The sequence below is a fragment of the Leptonychotes weddellii genome, chromosome 5 (assembly GCF_054177405.1).
Source record: "Leptonychotes weddellii isolate Sample4059 chromosome 5, ASM5417740v2, whole genome shotgun sequence".
NCBI classification, from domain to species: Eukaryota; Metazoa; Chordata; class Mammalia; order Carnivora; family Phocidae; genus Leptonychotes; species Leptonychotes weddellii.
Window position 1 is genome coordinate 37,859,050 of NC_138373.1, and position 13,907 is coordinate 37,872,956.

At 43.3% G+C, this 13,907-nt stretch overlaps 1 long non-coding RNA gene across 2 annotated transcripts in view; it reads left to right on the forward strand.

Annotated features, from left to right (window-relative positions):
* The window catches only part of LOC102734156 (uncharacterized), a 67,029-nt gene that overhangs the window by 39,895 nt on the left and 13,227 nt on the right, over positions 1-13,907 (forward strand). The gene's annotated exons all lie outside the window — the stretch shown is intronic.

Consider the following 13,907-nt stretch of genomic DNA (forward strand, 5'->3'; position numbering starts at 1 on the left):
GGGGTGCACATACCCCTTCGGATCCCTACTTTTGTATCTTTGGGGTAAATACCCAGTAAGCTCTCAGGGTATTTTAAAGTCTGGGTGCACCATACTTGAGATGCTGATGGTTTCTCTGTAAGGATCACATATTTGGTATTTTTGATATGTTGTGTGCTAGGTGACCATATAGCTATTACGTGTCCAGTGTGCAGTAGCCCAGGTAAGGGGACACAGATGTAAAGACCTGAACATTCCTGGTGTTAGTGCAGTATCCCCAACATCCCTGTCCAAATAAGCACTGTCTCTATGTTAATGGGGTTTGACCTCTGATGAGACTTAGAGCTGGAAATCAGATGAATGACCATTTCTCCAGTCAAACGCATAACACCCCAATGTTTTGAGGTGTAAAAATCAAGTAGGAATTTCACAATGCCTATCTCTTCTAGTGCATTACTGTGTCAGACTCTGTATGCCCCTCCTGTTCCATTGGTATAAACATGCTGCCTGCTCTCTACTAATTAAATAGAACCCATGATTTTGGTATCCTCTTTTCAATCAGAAAACCCATTTCAGCTGGAGCATGCCTCACCTGTGTCTCCTACCTTCACTGAAGAGCAACTAAAGTATTTTTCAAGGATAATGCAACTCTCTTCAAAAAATACTTCTCAAGGTTTTCATAAAAGAAGTAAATCCTGGACCCTTTGGGGAACCAGAGATGAATTTACTGATCACAAATAATGAAGTAATTCTATCTAAGTCTTTGGGTCACTTTCTGCCCTTGAGAGCAAATTCAAGCATCTCAGGTTAACTTAGCTCTGGGTACCGGTGACTACAGCTTCTGCTGGGTCAGTGGAGCCAGAATCCAGAAACTCAAGCAGTTCAGTCATTGGCTGTAACTGGGATCTTCTGAACACCATTTCTGTAAGTGATTTTGGCCTAATCTAAACTCTTTCCTCCTAAGATTTCACACTCGCAGTATCCACTCCTATACACCTCCTTCAGGACTTCACTGACAAGAATTCAGAATATTTTGCACTTTTGTGTATATCAATTTCAAGGGGGCAGGGTAGGTGGAAGGTACAGAGGGTTTTAGGATGTGCAGATACCTCTTGAAGGTGTGCAGGTGTGAGACAGAGCAACTGACATGAAGTTTGGGCTCTCAAGGGTTGGTTTTATTTGGTTTTGATTTTTAAGACCAAAAACTTCAGTGTGCATGGATGCAGAAGGAAGGGGTACTTACAGAGGGGGAGAATGGAAGGGACCCAGAGAAAATACGCAGAAATCTAAGAGGGAGGGGAAAAGAAGGAGCAGGAGGACAGTTATGTAAGGACACTGGCAGGCCTTCTGGTCCTACTGAATGGATGGTTTATACCAATTTGTACCCACTCACTGAGAAATATTTACTTAGTCCTATTCTGTGAAAGACACTACACCAAGCGTTGAGGATATGGTGGTAAAAATGACAAGGTACCTGTTTTTCTAGAGTTAACATTGTATTTATAAAAATAAAACACTTCTCAGACTAATTGGGATAGAGAGGAGCTCACTCGGGTCTTCCAGATGAAAACTTTCCTGAGTCTGTGTCAGTGTCCAAAAGAATGAAGAAGCATAGAACAGCAGATGTTTTGCTGGCTTAGTTTCGAAACTTTTGCGAAGGAGTGGAGGCATAATGACCCAATGGTGAGGTGGTGACACACGGTCAATCCCACATCTACTTTCAGTCCTGGGTTATAGGAGGTGTGAAAGAACAAACTGGGCCAATAGGCAGGATTTACAAAAGATGCTTGGGGTTTGATGCGGATTACAGCAGTGGAGGACGGAAGGTCAGAGGGCTGTGTATGTCGTGTCCCCACAGACTGCAGCCGCTTTGAAAAGATCAGTCTGCAGATGCTGCAAGGTTTATCGTACTGAGATCAGCCTTGTTCTGGCATAATAACTGTAATGTTGCAGTCACACTGGGTTTCTTTATATTCATCTCTCTGATTCAGGGAAAGATTAAACTTTCCCGATGGATGTGACAGCTGGAAATTTAAAATACAAACATATATTGACTTATATCTGCATTTATAAGCACATCTCTAGTCATCTCATTGCTATCTTTGTCCAAATAGCATGAGTATTTTACTTAGGAACATGGGGACAAGTAACAATAGATATGACTCAAAAATGAAGGGACTTTCCTGTAAAAGGAAAATAATTGGGGTGGGGGAGGGGTGGAGTATATGGTGAGTAGAAAGTTAACTGCTTTTTTCATAAGACTTTAAACATTGCTTTTAAATCTATCTACATATAGGGGCACATGGGTGACTCAGTGGGTGAAGTGTCTGCCTTCAGCTCAGGTCATGATCTCAGGGACCTGGGATCGAGTCCCACATTGGTCTCCCTGCTGAGCACAGAGTCTGTTTCTCCCTCTGCCTCTGACCCTCCCCCTGCTTGTGCTTTCTCTCTCTCTCTCTCAAAAATCTACCTACGTATAATAAAATGTAAATTATGAATATAGAGAATATATAAATAAAATATAAACTGAAATGCAGTAAAGTAACCATAAGAAAGAAATGAAGTCTTCTCTGTATAAAAGGTGTAAAATGAGCAAGTTCAGGCACATGGGACGGAGGTCACATGTGGACTCAAAGACAATAGCTGGTGACCTAATTATAAACAAGACCATTGGCTCCTGACCTCATTGAAATCAATATTTAAGACAAGGCGAGTATTTCTGCATTCACCTGTATCATAGTAGTTTGTACCAGACCTATTTTCTGATCAAGAACAAGCAAAATAACTGGATTAAATGCACAAAACCCCCAAATACTTGAGGGCGTTGGAAACTGGTCAACACAGGACTTAGGGGGACAAGACCCTGGAGAAAAGGAGATTACCAAATACAAAACCTGGCATTCTGTGTGGAATTTCCTTTCAAAAATTGCCAATTTCTAAGCTGCTGAGGGGCGAATGACCAAGAAACAGAAAGGAAAATGGCAGCTAAGAAGCTCGGCCCCAAGCACAGCAAAGTTAGGTACTCTGGTTGGAACCGCAAGCTCCCACAGAAACTCCTCAGGGCTCTGCTTCGAGTAGCCTGTGACCCCAAAAATGGGCAGACAGTCACAAAACCATTCCATCTCAGAGTGCGTCTGAGTGAGCTGCTGTAGTTGTGACTGTGGACTGCAGGATGATCAGATCGGGTCTCACTTTTCTTGTCCTGCCATCAAGAACAATAACATCCTATGGCATGCCTGGATGGCTCAGTTGATTGAATGTCTGACTCTTGATTTCTGCTCTAGTCATGATCCCGGGGTTGTGAGATCGAGCCCCATGTCAGGCTCCCTGCTGAGTATGGTGCCTGCTTAAGAGTCTCTCTCTCCCTCTCCTTCCTCTCTCCCTCTCTCTGTGCACTCACTCTCTTGCTCTAAAATAATAAATCTTGAACAATGACATCCTAGGAGTCAGGCCTATAGGCAAAACAGATATTATAGGCCTCAAATACTTTAATAGGTTTAGGAGATGAGATAGCAAGGTGGAAAATTTTACCAGAGAATTAGAATCTAGAAAATGGAACCAGGAGATCCTAGATCTATCATTAATAATCCAGTTGAGGTGTTTAATAGCATATTAGAAACTGTAGAGAAGGGCATTTGTAAATTGAATTACAAGTCGAGAAATCTACAGAATAGAGCACAAAGAATAGGACTACAGAACAGAGATCAGAAGAGGAGTACAAACCTTGGTGTACATGTGTGTAACCTGATTTCCAGAGTAAGGAAGGAAGGGGGAGAGAAAAAAAAAATTGAAGAAATGCTGTTCAGATTTTTTCCAAATCTGACAAAAACTCACACGTTCAAGAAACCATAGATTGAGCCCCAAGCCAAATATTATTGCACCTTGAGACACAATGGTTAAATTCCATAAAACAAAGAAGGAGAGGGAAAAACAAAATCACCTGCGATTCCTTTAAAGGGCCTAACGCAGGAATGATGGCAGCCTGAAGACTATGGAATGGACATTTTAAACTGGAGATAATTATGAGACTACAGTTTATATTCAATGAAAATAGTCTTTGAAAAATTAAGACCAAATACATTTTGTGGCAAACAAAATCTAACGGACACATCACACTAAGCTCCTTGTTAGAAGTGAAGTGATTCCGGAATCTTGGTAATGCAGGGAGAAGGGAGAAGCCAGGAAGTGTGATGTGCAGTTACTACCAAATGCAAATTTTCTAAAACCATAATCACGTTAGTATAAGGTGCTCAAAATCTGAGTTTTCCCCTCTTGTTGAAGGAGTGAGGCTTGGACCTCACAGCTGGAGTCCTTCTGATACTAAACCTTCTCTGGTCCTCCACATTCATGCCTCAGTATGTTTGAGATGAGTTTTCCTCAGAATTCTCACTACCTTTTATCTTTTAATGCACCAAACTTGGCTGAAGAGTTGGAGAAAATGCAAAGGACTTGGGAGCCATGGTGAAACCCCTAAACCACAGGCTTAGTTCTGGTCTGCATACTGGACTCCCTGCCTTTTCTAGCCTCAAAGATTCGGTGTCCCTTTTGAGCCAAAAGCTCTGCTCTAATCTCCACCTTGGGTGATTTTCTTTATTTCTGGTGACTGAGCTTCCTCAGCACCAAACAGACCGTAATCAAGAACTCCTTTTTCCCTGTGTCTTGCTTTCCTGATGCCCCCTCTCAGCAGACAGACAGGCTGGGATAAAAGCCTTAAACCCAAAAACTCTGTGTAAGTGTCTCTTATCTCATCTTTTCCTTTTGGGATTCATGGTACCATTTGTCGATTTGTTTGTACATACAGAAAACTTAAAAATGATGGGAACTTGACTTCCAGCTCCAGACAAGATGGAGTAAATGCATTCCACTGTTTTCTAAATACTTAAACACTTTGAACAGTATATAAAACCCAAATACCGCGAAACTCTTAAAGATGGAGAAAGACTAAGGACATTGAGACGTGAGAAAGGACACAATGGGGAGTTTTTTGTTTTGTTTTAAATCCCCTGACTTGAAGAAGCATTGCCTCTTCTGTATCTAGAGAAGTCTTTGACCCTGAAATCCAATGGGTAGAGGAGAGAAAAGGCCCAAGCAATGGCCACATTGTCTAGCCAAAGGAGTCTGCCAGGGGTGGCCCCCAGGATGGAGTCTTCAGTGATACCCAGCCTACCCCAGCTGAACTCCAGGAAATGATCCCACTCGTGCCCTTCCCTGCTGGGCTCGTGTCTGGCAGGGAATGGAATGGAGCCCTGTGTCCATGCCTGTCTGGTGGTGGGAAAAAGAGCAGCTTTTCCCTTCCCCCACCAGATAGAATAGGGGGAGATTGGGAGGGGACGAGAAAGCGGTCCTTTAAGGGAGTGTGTGAAGTCTGGGGCAACCCTTGAGTTGAACCAAAACTGCCAACGTTTTGACACCTAAGTACAGGGATAAGCGCCAAGATGGTGGAACAGCCTTGGTGGAGTGTACTAACGGCAACCAGAAAGCATTGCGAAGGCTTTGCAAGGCAACGTTTAAACCACAGTCCACAAAGCAGCCAGGGCATGTGTGCTAGACCAAAATAGGATGATGGCCTGAGAAGAGAGAAGATTTAAGTAAGATCCAAGGTCTCAGAACATGATTCCCAAAATGTCCAGGATGTAAGTGAAGATGAGTTGCACACCAAGAAACAGAATATTTCAACGCTAATGAGATCAAAGAACAGACACTAACAATAGGATAAACAGATGCTCTAATTATCTGACAGGATCTGTTATCTCCATAGTAGTTACTATCGACTAAAAAAAACCCAGAATAAAACGTGTGCAGTTTTGCCAGGGAGAAAGTAACCTGTAGTATAAAAAACCCTTATGAACCCCTAATTGGACATCCTATAAGAAACCTGAAAGGCTCTTGGAAATTGCATCCAAGTTTAAAAGATTGGACCTATGGAGATGATTTACTTAAATAAGGCAGCTAGACACCTACCAGGGAGATTAAATCAGAATCTCTGCCTTCTAGGAACTTATAATCAGTCAGCAGAGAGGAGACATGTCCGTGGATTACCACAATTTAGGCAAACCCTGGATTGTGTATCTCCAAATACAGCCCTTATGCATGAGCGAGTAGCCAGGTGAAATTACTCTGGTCTCCTGAAGGCCCATGTGGGAAGCCTAATGGATTGAGGTATACATGTGATGAATTTTTTATATTTGTAATTTTAAAAATACACAAATACCCATCTCCTCGCTGTCAGAGGGCAGAGAGTTGCCAAGGAAAATCTGTCTCCAGTTAAGAGAATGTGCACCACCCAAAGCAGAGCACACCTGCTATCACTGTCTAGAAAAAGTGTTTCTATATAAATTAGTGTATGGTCACTAAAAATCTAATGCAGGCAATTTTTAAGAAACAAGAAATGAGTTCTTGTAGTCAATCACAGCCACAGTTAACCCATTGATTTCTAATGTACATTTCTTTCCTCTGTTGTTGACCTAATTAACCAGACACATGGGAGAGAACTTTTGCTGTCTCGCAGAAAATGCCAGAACAGAGTAAAATGAGGCTATGTTACAGGATTTAACCATGAAGAGTCCTACAACAAGAGGCAACGTAGCTTTGCCACCATGTTTGAGGATGCTGCATCCCAGACAGGGCGTGGCTGTTGGGGGGACGTGTCCACGCTGAATGGGAGAGCAGGGAAGAACATGCGGGACTACCTTCTCAGTATCCTTGAAGAATTACCACCAAGCCCTCCACCAGAAGGGAGGAGAGGACGCCACGTGGGTACCCAGTTGGTTTCTTGTAAAGTTTAACATCTGCCATATGAGATCACACTTTAATCCTGGGATGTTTATCTCAGAGAAGTGGAAACAGAAGTACGAAATAAACACAAACACAAATAGGAACATTTATTGTGTATAATAACTTCAAAATAAAAAAAGTAGGAAACAACCCAAATGTCCGCTGAGCAGTAGCGTGGATAAACTAGTTTATTCATACGAAGAAACACTTCTGAGCAGAATGAAGGAAGGAGCTGGGACAGACACAACCGCCTAGATGGATTTCAGAACATTTTGCTAAGTGAAAGATGTCAGGTAGGAGAATGTGTGTCAGGTCTCACTTCCCGGAAGCTGCAGAATGGCCAGGAGGGATCTGGGGATAGAATGCAGCAACGTTGTTTGAGGAGGATGGGGCCAGGTGTGATGGGAATCTCACCGCATCTTCATGAGAATGGCCATGGTGAGGTTGTGTGGTGTTTCAACACGCATTTGAATTGTACGTTTAAGATTTGTGTCTTCCACAAATCTGTTCCATTGTTTGTTACACCTGACAATGTCAGTGTTGTGAAAAACATAGAAAGGCTAAGGAAATATTCCAGATCAAGGGTCGTTTATCATTCTATCATCTATTACTCGTCCATCCATTGTAGCATCCACTTTATCATTCTATCTATCGTCTGTTATCTCTCGATATCATCTATCATCTTAGTAACTGAGACCCCCATCAGAAAGCACGGAATATTGACAGGGGCGCCCGGCCAGCTCATTTGGTGAAGCATGTGACTCTTGATCTCAGGGTTGTGGGTTCGAGCCCACGTTGGGTGTAGAGGTTACTTAAAAATCTTAAAAAACACTGAATATTGTTATCACTGTTATAAGTTGTAAGGTTTTTAATTGTTAGCACAGTAATCTTCACTGCAACACCTGTGAGGTAGGTGTTATTTTGAAGTTTGGGGCCAATGATTTTCAACATGTCTTAGGGTTTTTGTGAAGTTCCCAGTTAGAGAGTGTTTTGAGTATTAGTAAACAGTTGGTAAGCTGGTGCCCTAAGTGAACAGAAATTAGAAGCAGTGCGTCTTGGTGGAAAACCCTTTACTAGAACATTATTGCTTTTCAGGCTTCCATCATGTAGTCAAGAGTGTGCTGGATCAGTACTTCTTCTAGAGAATGAATGATCAGAGATGCCCCTAGTATTACAGGGATTTTCGAGATTCCATGGTGTATTTCCAGTGGCTTGTTTCTCTCCTCTGAGTCCGTCTGCTAGGGGGTTCCCTGGCCACTGAGCCCATCTGGTCATTTGCTCACTCCTGGCCACTCCCTCCGTTTCTTGCTCCATTAGTTGCTTGTGAGTATAATCACACTTCTTCAAGTTTTGAAGTTATTGCAGATTAAGCGTGCTTCATGTTGTGACTAGTTTTTATTCAAGTCTTCCTGATGGTTACGTTATGTTCTGTCAACGTGTCTGCACCAGAGTTTAACACCATATTGTAGTCCGTTTAAATATTTTAAGTAATATAAAAATGTTCATATAACCATAATCATGCTAAAAGCTTTATTATTTTCTAAGACTAGGTTCCCAGCAATAGAGTTATTGGGTGAAGAGTTTCATATATTTAAGACTTGATATTTACAAAACAAAATCCCCATTTTCCTTCCCAAAAAATCTGTCCATGAATCCTCCTCTCAAAATTGTTCATTTTATTCCATCATTACCAGCACTATTAGTCTTTGTAACAAATTTCACAAAACACAATAGATGGAAAATAATGTTTTTGAATTTGTAGGCATTTGCCTGTTTGTCAGGGTTTATCAATGTCTGTTTACCGGTGCATTTCTATTGTGCAAAGTCTGTTCATTCATTTGCTCCTTTTTCTAAGTGAAGGTATGCTGTGTATTTCGTTAATCCACACAGACCTGTCACACTGTGAAAATACGTACTTTGTGGTGTTTTTAAACCTATTTCCCAGTTTTAGTCTCCCTGTTTCACTAATTCATTACATTTACCTATTACATTTTTGTAATGCACGTTTTTATGACCTCTTCAGTTATTTCAAGACCTTGAAAATCCTTCTCCTTCCAGAGCTCTGACAGTTGGAAAAAAATTTCTGTTATGGGAAATTTTAAATGTCAGCAAAAAAATACGTGTCTCTCAGTCTCCACAGCCCCTTGCATTCCACCAGCTTCTCTCCTCTGTGGCTCCATCCACTGCCCCCCCCTCTTGAGGAAGATGATGATTCTATTTTGCAATGTTTGACATAAAATGTACATACATCAGAATGCCCAGGTCTTAACTATACATATTTTTAAGATTTTATTTATTTATTTGACAGAAAAAGACAGGGAACACAAGCAGGGGGAGTGGGAGAGGGAGAAGCAGGCTTCCCACGGAGCAGGGAGCCCGATGCGGGGCTCAATCCCAGGACCCTGGGACCATGACCTGAGCCGAAGGCAGACGCTTAATGACTGAGCCACCCAGGCGCCCCTTAACTATACAGTTTTGACTAATGGACATACATGTGTAACGCCTTCTGGGCTCCTACCTCCCCGTAGCACTCCCAGTGAGTCCCTCCACCAGAGGACACATTGTGCTGATTTTTACCATATCACACAACTTTTTTCCTGTTCAAGACCTGAGATTTGGCAAATCTTGTTATATATATACTACTATTTTTCTCTAGGGTTTAAAAAATATTTAATGCTTTATTATCTTGCACATTAAAAAAAAAAAACTTTACAAATATAAATGTTTACATTTGAGTTGTTTTTTTTTTTTTTTTCAAATTGTAAGTAATTTCTGTTTACTTTGAATTTTGAGGCTTCATTTTATAATGGCAGGTTGGGAGCACAGTGTGAATTTAATAGCATTATTTTTGCCAAAATATAATTGGCTAAGCTTTTAAATGAGAGAGAAAATTTTTATGTATCAGGAGAAACCTATAATATCCTTTTCTTGTCAGTGTCCTTGGCTTACCAAAACATGCAGATAACCCAGTGATTGCTGTTCTGATAGGATTGGCTGTATGCTCATGTATAAAATGCTCTTAGTAAATTCAGAATTTATGTGAATTCTTGAGTAAGTCAGAAGAACTAATGGAAGTAAAGTGGCAGAGTGAAAATCAGCAATTGTAATGAATATGTGGAGGTTGTTTTTTTGGTTCGTTTTCACATGGCAAATAGCCAAAAGTTTACCTCCACGGTCTGCAGTTCTCAGAAGGGATGTATCTGCCCTCTAGGACCATTAGTCCATTTCTACAAGATCAGATTTGTGCGTCTCTGGTTTGGGACAAAGGGCCCGAGATAAGGAGCAGAGGCGGGGGAGCTTTGTCTGGAGGAGAGAGGGTGCGAGTGGGGACTGGAGACAGATGTGGTAGAAGGAAAGGCCTAGAAGGACATCGGGAGACAATAAAACGGAAAAGCAAGAGAAGGAAGGGGGTGTGTAGAGACTTTTTCTAGCCTCCTGGTCACCATGGGAGGATAGGTAAGTGCTCGGTCCTCTCTCTCATGCACACACACACACCACAACTGGAGTTGTGGTTGCTGACGAGCGACCCCAACTCGGGGTGGGGTGCAGGCCTTCCTGCTGTCTGCATGAGCGACTGGAGTCCGTAACCTCCTTTCCTACGGGTTCTGGCTGGGGCTTTCCGTTCCCCTGTGTGTCTCTCCCTCTCCGGAGACCCTTCTCAGCATCGTGTGGGGGCCACACGCCTGTTACAGATGGAGTGTGTGTCCCCATGTGCCGGATACAGGTCAGAGGTCATGGGGGAAATGGATCCCATAATTAGTGTCCTGTGAAGAAGAGGGAGAGCGACCAGAGCCTCTCCTCTGAAGAGCATGTGCGAGAAGGCGCCACCTGGCCTCGGGCTCCCAGCCTCCAGAGCCACCAGAATCCACCTGTGGTTTAGGCTGGGGGCCTGTGGCATCCTGTTGGGGCTGTCCCAGCCGACTAAGACGCCCTCTGAAGCCACTCCTCACTCCTTTCCCATGTGAGCCTCCCTTCCCTTGCTCTGGGCGCGCCGTGGAGCCACAGGCCGCTTCGGTCCAGGGGAGCAGAGCCTTAGCCTCTCCCTGCCTGAGCCCCGCGCCCCTTCCCCCGTGGCCGGGAGCCGTCCCTGAGGCCGGTTATCAGCCACACCTTTTCCAGCGAGTCTCTGATGCCTGTGAGCAGGATTAGCCTTCGCTAACCTTTGAAATACCGAATTAGTCATTTTGTCTGCCACTCTGAAAGCATCCAGAACATTGCTGTATTTCGGCATTAACACGCTGCCTTTTAATTACTTCACAGCGCCGATCCGCCTTAGTGAGGTCAGAGTCCGTGGTGTTGAGCGGAGCCTAATCTTGCGGGCTGCTCTGAGTCCCAGAATAATCCTGAGACACGTCTGCCCTTCCTGGATGTTTTGAAGATGAGTCCTGTTGAAGGGACTTTGTTTCCACCTGTTGATATAATTCACGTGGGGCACTTGCCGTTCCGTTGGCCAGCAACTGTATTAAGTACTTTATAAAAAAAAAAAAATTCACTATCCTTTCTAAATCCTTGGAAGTTCTCAAGAATAGCCATGTCTTCTGAGTTTTGGACAAACAACATACCATTTGCCAGACGTTGTTTTAGGTGCTGAAAATGCGGTGGTTAGAAAGACGAAGGAAACGTGTCCGCCCCTGTAGGCATGTCATTCATTGGGGGTGAACAGCCAACGAATGGGCTGATCTGAACGTAATACGTCAGGGAAGGAGTCAGAGCATCAGGAGGTTTAAATAAAGCCCAGCTCAGCCCACATCAGAAGGTGGGAGGGGAGGCGGCTACCTCAGCATCTCTAATGTGATGCGAGAAGCACCTCCTATGGTAAGCGTGGGAGCCCAGCCATGCAAATCCTAGAGGATCTCTTCTCTTCACCTGGGTGTCTTCACAGCATGCCTTGGTCATGTCCATCTTTCTGTTCTTCACCTTGCATGGAGTACGGACCCCAAAATATCTATTGAAATATTATGAACTAAAAGGCAACCTACTGAATGGGAGAAGATATCTGCAAATCACATATGTGATAAAGGGCTAGTGTCCAAAATATATAAAGAACTGATACACCTCAATACCCCAAAACCAACCCAATTAAAAAATGGGCAGAATCCATGAACAGACATTTCTCCAAAGAAGACCTATAGGTGGCCAACAGCCACATGAAAAGTTGCTTAATGTCATTTATCATCAGGGAAACGCAAATCAAAACAACAATGAGAGATCACCCCACCCCTGTCAGAATGGCTAAAATCAACAACACAAGTGACAACAGGTGTTGGTGAGGATGTGGAGAAAGGGGAACCCTCTTACAGTGTTGGTGAGAATTCAAACTGGTGCAGCCACTCTGGAGAACAGTATGGAGGTTCCTCAAGAAGTTAAAAATAGAACTACCCTACTATCCAGCAATTGCACTACTAGGAATTTACCCAAAGAATAAAACTAATTCAAAGAGATACATGCACCCCTATGTTTATAGCAGCGTTATTTACAATAGAGTGTATTACAATACAGCATTATTTACAATAGCCAAGATATGGAAGCAGCCCAAGTGTCCATGGATGGATGAACGGATAAAGAAGATACGGTATTTATATACAATGGACTATTACTCAGCCACAAAAGAACGAAATCTTGCCATTTGCAATGACATGGAACTAGAGGGTATAATGCTAAGTGAAATAAGTTAAAGAAAAATACCATATGATCCCTTCTTAAATGTGGAATTTAAGAAACAAAACAAATGAGCAAAGGGAAAAAAAGAAAAAGGCAAACCGAGGCACAGACTCTTAACTGTAGAGAACAAACTACTGGTCACCAGAGGGGAGGGGGTTTTGGGGAAATAGAGATGGGGGTTAAGGAGTACACTTACCATGATGGAAAAATAAAATATTAAAGGGGCGCCTGGGTGGGTGCAGTCAATTGGGCATCCAACTCTTGGTTTTGGCTCTGGTCATGATCTCAGGGTTGTGAGCTTGAGCCCCACGTTGGGCTCCACACTCAGCAGGGAGTTTGCTTGAGATATTCTCTCCCACTCGTGTGCATGTGTGGGTGCTCCCTCTCTAAAATAAGTCTTTAAAAATATAGAATAGTGGTAATACGAGGATCTGAAGAAACCAAGGCATGAAAAGCAAGAGAAGAAACAAAATGACCTGGGTCTTTGTGGTTTCCTAGTTTTTGCTTTGCTGATTGGCTTAACCTGACTTGCAGGAGACCGTGGTTCCTTTGTGGCTGAATGAATAAAGACCAAAGGAAGAAGCCTGTGTGTGCAGCATTGTGTTTTTCCCAGGGAGATTTTTATTCTAAATAACAAGAAGTGTTTTCTTTACTGAATGCAAGTTGTCTTTGTTGAAATGACTCTGAAACATCTTTATTAAAAACATCTAGAAAGTAGAGAAGAGCACAAAGAAAACGAATTAGTCCCAACAATTGTAAATAAATGGCATAACCACGCTAGCATGTTGCTTTCAGCAATCTCCTGGACAGACACATATTTAAACAGCACATGGGTGAACCGCATGTCCTGTGTCATCCATTTTTATAACATAAGATACTTTGTAAAAGAAATCCATGCCATTAGTCTGTTATGAATTTCTGTGTATTAATGTTACCATCAGTTGATGATCTCCTGGCTGAACCCAGAGTCAAAACGTCAACTAGATGGACGTCGGTTTGAAGGGGGTGGGTCCGCGCTCCACACACACACACAGGGACCCAGGTCCGCTTTCTCAGACGGCACTGGGTGTGGGGTGAAAGCCTGGTGGCCCCAGGCTGGGCGTGTCGGCATCCACCTGCCTACCTGCCCCTGAAGAAACTACATCACCTGGCCGCCCCTCCTGCAAAGGAGACTGGGAGGTGAAGGCAGCCTCCGCCTTCTGAGATCCGCTGCCTGGCCTAGCCCTCGAGGGGTCGCTGAAAACCTTTCTCACGTTAACTTGGGGCCTCAAAGCAACCACCGTTTCTAACCCTGCGAGGCCCTCAATGTTTGGTCTCCCTGTGTCCACTCTTGATTGAAAGCTGCTGATTCATGTCTAAATTCATTTCAGCTTTCTGATCCAGGCTAAATGCAGCCGGCACCAACAAGCACACACTAATAAGGTTCTGTTTTCCAGCCTGTTCCTCAGAGTTTTGGGCCTCGCCAAGCCTCCGGTTGTGCAGACCCGCCGGAC